The following is a 5,477-nucleotide window of genomic DNA, read 5'->3' on the forward strand; positions in this document are numbered from 1 at the left end:
GATTCGTGCCAACTCGTAAAGAAAACGGGCTTAAAAACCGAGCTAAAAGCGAGCTCCAAAACGCGGGTCTAAAACGAGTTTTTTTCGATTTTTAAATCGATTTTTCAAATCGATTAACACATTAAAATAAATGACTTTTCAAATCAAAAACACTCATAAAATGATTTTTCAAATCAAATATTTATTTTATTTTCAATAAAATAAACTTGAGAAAATAAATTCAAAATAAAATAAAATAAATTGAATTCACCTAAAAAAAAGCTTTAATTTAAATATCATTTAAATTAATAAAATACTCCGTCGACAACGCTCATTCTACATCGTAAAACGAACCCAAATAATGACAGTGACAACTAAAGAATACATGTGTCCTATCATCATCGGGTATTTGTCGGGTTCTCTATAAATTCCGATATCGACGGATACGGGTATCTACAAGAGATGATGGTACTACTTGGATTCATCATAGTCTTGAGTTGGTATGTATTTGCTTATCTTATCTTTTCAGTTTTCGGTTTTTTCAATGAAGTTTCTGTTGGTGGGATGGTTTCTTCGGTTGTTTGCAATTAGGTAATTTGATATCATCTGTTAGTTTGATTGTTTTATTTCGAATTCATGGTTTATTAATCAAGTCGTTGTTGCTTATACATTATTCCTTGCATCTCTGCTAATTCATGATACCTTCTAGATTTCATGTTTTCATTTGAGTTCTGTGCTGATCTATTAAACTTTATAACATTATGATGCAGGTTGTCGTGCCCGTAGAGACAGTTAGGTATGTAACTGTGGCTTCACACCTGATATGTGATATAAGTGGTTCGACTTTGGAGGACCCATTATCAGACCGGTACAACAAGCTCGGATGCAAAATTGCCCCATTAGAGGGTCACTCATATAGTAGCAACATGAGTGTTAAGAACTTGGAGAAAACTTAAGCACCCATCAAAGTGGGGGTGCAACTATAGGTTAGTTTCCTTGTAGTCATCTTTTGTGGAAATATGTGTGCTTTTTATCTCTCTCTCTTTTAGATAGTGGAACTACTGGTGATGGTAACATTTATTGCTCTGATTTTGCAGGTCACCAGCAACGAGACTAGCCTTGTAGCTAGATGTCGAATAGTATGTGCTCATGCTCATGATTATCACATTAATTCAATATCACAAAATAGGTGATGATTCTTATAAGCATATAATCATAGCTTTAAATGTGTTATAAAGTTCGTGATATGTATTTCCATCCCAGATGCATATCCCAGCAATCAGGGTCATAAATTTATGGCATTTTCTATTTTTTTTCTTTTTCTTCCAAGATTGTTTATACAAAGCATTCACGGTGTGGCGATTTGAGTACTGGTAAGCAGGCTCTCTATGTCATTTTTTTCATATGTTTGCATCAAATTTGACTATGTTCTTTTCATGTCGATGCTAAGGTATCTGTTAGATATATTAATCAAATAGAAATAGTTTGGTGGCTATTATCTCGCACATTATTTAATTGCTACTCCATCCGTCCCAATCATTTGTTTACCTTTGGTTAAAATACCCATCACAAAAAATATGGATATTTTAACCAAAGGTAAACAAATGACTGGGTCGGAGGGAGTGTAACTTTCTTAAGAAAATATGGAATTAACTCTTTCCATAGAAAAAACTACCTTTTGATGTCTGCTTTGTTAATCATTGCCACTGTATTAGATGTAAATTTTCCGGCTGTGTTTCTTTGGACTGACTGCAGGATGAACCGGAAAACTCCTATAGAAAAAAGTTTCAGCAGAACAAGAATTCACTCAATTGATGAAGGTATCTCTTTGGACTGAGTGTGGCCAAGTGTATTTTTTTGTCATTTAGAACTATTAATCTTTATCCTGCTTCATTCCATTAGTGATTGCTGGTTCTGTTCTATGAGTGATACAACTATGAGGTCGCCTAATTGGTACTAACATGTTCTTTAACTTGCATTCACTACTACAGATACAGACTATAACAACGGGTAAAAACCGTTGTAAAAACAAAAAGCGGCCGTTGTAAAAGGTATTTACAACGGTTAGGTTATTTACTAAAACCGTTGTGGAAACTATTCAAAACGGTTAAAAGTCGTTGTTGTTGCGAGTAAGTCTTTGTGGAAAGTTTGACAAACTTTTGGTGGGAAAGATATAACAACGGTTATACGGAACATAACCGTTGTTGTATCTTTCCCTCCAAAATTGTGAAGACTTTTAACAACGGCTATACGGAACATAACTGTTGTTGAAATTGTTAGTAACAACGGTTCTTCTTTTAAAACCTGTTGTTGAATATTATGCACGGGTATTTGTGAAAGGTTTTTACAACAGTTCTTCTTTAAAACCTGTTGTTGAATATTATGCGCGGGTATTTGTGAATGGTATTTACAACGGTTTTTGTTTAAGTAACCGTTTTTATTACATTTTCTTAATTTTTTTTAAAATTAAATTTGTTTCATGCCATTCAAAATCCTGCATATATCAGAAGCAGCATATATCAGCAGCCGGGTTCATCATAACTCAATAGATACAATTCATCTTTCAGATTAATTCATACTAACAACAGCAGCATCATACTTACAATTTACAACAGCAGCATCATATTTACAATTTACAACAACAGCAACATCATAATTCATACTAACAACAATTTACAAAGATCATTCCCTAAATTCAACAAAACATTTACTAAACTGATCTGATCTAAGCTCTAAGCTAAGTATCATGCATTTAGTCTTCATTGCAATGATTTAAGACGTATTTGCCCAACATGTCCCTTACCTCGTCTATTGGGTGCTTTTTGAACTCAAGTAGATGTTGCGCGTTGATTACATACTGCGGAAAAAACAAAGACATACAAGACATTATTGTAACAACATACATCATTCAACATTATAGCAACATCATGGTATAGAAGCAAGCAAGACAACATCAGCTCTAATTTAAAAAAAGTAATAAACACATTATGAAATTACTAACCTTTTCTGGAATAAGGATATATTTTCGCATGATAACCTCCAACATGAACCGACAAACGTAGTATCCACATTGTATGCTATCCGGCTGGCGAGGGACCTATTATTACATAAAAAACGAAAAGACGAGAAGGCCCACATCAGAATCTTGCACTTTAGGTATTGTATTTGCGCACGTATTATTATTAAAGACAGATTTTTGCACTTAAGGTATTGTATTTGAGCACGTACCCCTATTATCGTAATAAAAGTAGGGCCATCATCAGAATCTTTCGTGGGTTGATCCTCGTTAGCTCTTTTCTTCTCAAAGGCCCTTTTTTTATTAAAAAAAAAAAAAAAAAAAAAAAAAAAAAAAAAAAAAGAGGCAGAAACTCATATTTTTGGGGCAAAAATGAGCGTTTTGCTATAAATAAAAATTGAAACTTAATGTTATTAAAAATAAATTCGTATTATAAACTTACTTAATAATCAAATCCTTAAAGGTCTCGCTTGGTTCTCTATGCAAAAAGTCCAACCAAAAAACTTTCTTCCTGCTCGGCATGATGGCTGCTAGCACCCAATGACTCCTACATACATCAAGAGACATCAACATTATTAACAAGTACATATATTAGTTATGAAAATGCAATTGAAGGGGGAAACGTAATGCTAATGATGTATTACCCGATTTCATTATAAGGGGCAAAAACCAGCTTTTTGGTTGTCGCCAATTGCCGAGCAATATAATCTACCCGATCTTCGAACGAAAACATCGGGATATGCATAGATAAAATATAGGGGCACAAGAATCCGTATTGATCACATGGAATCTTGTTCTCGGGGATCACCCTCAATTTCAATATCATACATTATTACGGTATTAATTCCGGTATTTAAAACACTATCTAGTCAGAATATTAGAATATCATGAAGTGATTTATTAAGAAACTTACTTCATCCAAATAAATAGGTGTTGGACATCAATCTCGTCAAGGCCAGCCCAAATGGCTAGCAGCTCCCATGACATAATTGCTTCGCACTCAACCTCTAAAAAATCCTCCTCGAGCGGAATAATTATCAATTGCTCGTTTGCTATGCGATGGCTAGCCTTCGAATACAGTTTCCTCATCGTCACCGTTCTTACTTTTAGCATGAATTCCTTCCCATAAAAATTAGTGGAGTTTATACTCCTAACATCTTTCAGTGCAGGAAAATAATGCTTCTCTCTTTTTGTGCTACTACCACCAGCCTATACATGTAGATAATTAAAATAATAAAAAATCCAAAGGTAACATATCCTAGCTAGCTAGTTGGAGTAATAAAAATACAAGAGTACTTAACTAAATACCTCATCAACCTGCTCTTTCAATGATGAGGCAGTAGTAGGTATGACTGGGGACATAGGCATATCCGTCTTTTTTGTCCCCTACACAAAATTTCCATGCTTTTTAGAAATACAGAAAAAATATAAATAAAGGGAGGTTTTTAAAAAAAATGGAGAAGTTAATTAAATACCTCATCAAGTTGTTGTTCCAACGAGGTAGTTGGCATGTCTGGGGACTTAGGCTTATCCGGCTTGTCCGGCTTTTTTGTTCCCTACACAAAATTTCCATGCTTTTTATAAATACAGAAAAAATATAAATAAAGGGAGGTTTTTAAAAAAATGGAGAAGTTAATTAAATACCTCATCAAGTTGTTGTTTCGACGAGGTAGTTGGCATGTCTGGGGACTAAGGCTTATCCGGCTTAGCCGGCTTTTTTGTTCCCTACAAAAAAAAATAATATATAAATTTAACATATAAGAATTTAACATATTAAGGTATTTTTTCTAACCCCAACTGCTTTCGGTTGAGGCGGAGTTGAACGAGCCAGGAAGATGTGAGATTCAGGCCATTGGATGAAACTTCCAACCGCATCTGCCAGAATGGTAATGTCGTCACGAATTAGGACGGGCAGTTGAAATTTTTCATGGCCTTCAAAGACTTGAGTTATCTCCACTTTTCTATGATTCGGCAAAAGTTTTTCGCCATGAACCAATAAAGTTCCGCTGATTTGGTGGGCCAGTCTACGAGACCCCGGCCAACACGCACAAGTGGTTTCTCGGATTTAGGGTCAGTAAGAATAACTACCCTCCTGTTTACGGCCTGAAGAATACACATACATTATATATTATATCCCAAAATTTAATAGAATTCATATAAAATTTAACTAATTAAAGACTTCATGCATACCTTCGAAAAAGCGTGAACCGATTTGAAGGGGATGTATGTTGCTGTTTTCCATCAGCCGTCTTCTCAAGTTGCATCCCCTGATTATTGTCAGCTGTGGCGGATAACTCAAGTTGCATCTCCTTTTCAGACTCATTTACCTAATAAAATTAACCAATGACACGATGTTAGAAGTTATAGCATTAGAGCTGGCAGGGAACACACCCCCTGATCTTACCCAAAAAAAAAAAATAAGGAAGTCATATATTTACCTTATCGGCTTTAGTTGTTACAACTTCAGAAGCATTATGTACCT

The 5,477-nt window shown here is 34.8% G+C and overlaps 1 long non-coding RNA gene across 1 annotated transcript; it reads left to right on the forward strand.

The window, feature by feature from the left end:
* The first annotated feature begins 437 nt into the window (after positions 1-437).
* On the forward strand, positions 438-1,953 carry LOC141602714 (uncharacterized). Its single transcript, XR_012524631.1, has 3 exons — positions 438-479; positions 750-965; positions 1,077-1,953. It is a non-coding gene; the product is annotated as an uncharacterized LOC141602714 (long non-coding RNA).
* The last annotated feature ends 3,524 nt before the right edge of the window (positions 1,954-5,477 follow it).

This window comes from Silene latifolia, chromosome 9, assembly GCF_048544455.1.
Source record: "Silene latifolia isolate original U9 population chromosome 9, ASM4854445v1, whole genome shotgun sequence".
Classification (NCBI taxonomy): Eukaryota; Viridiplantae; Streptophyta; class Magnoliopsida; order Caryophyllales; family Caryophyllaceae; genus Silene; species Silene latifolia.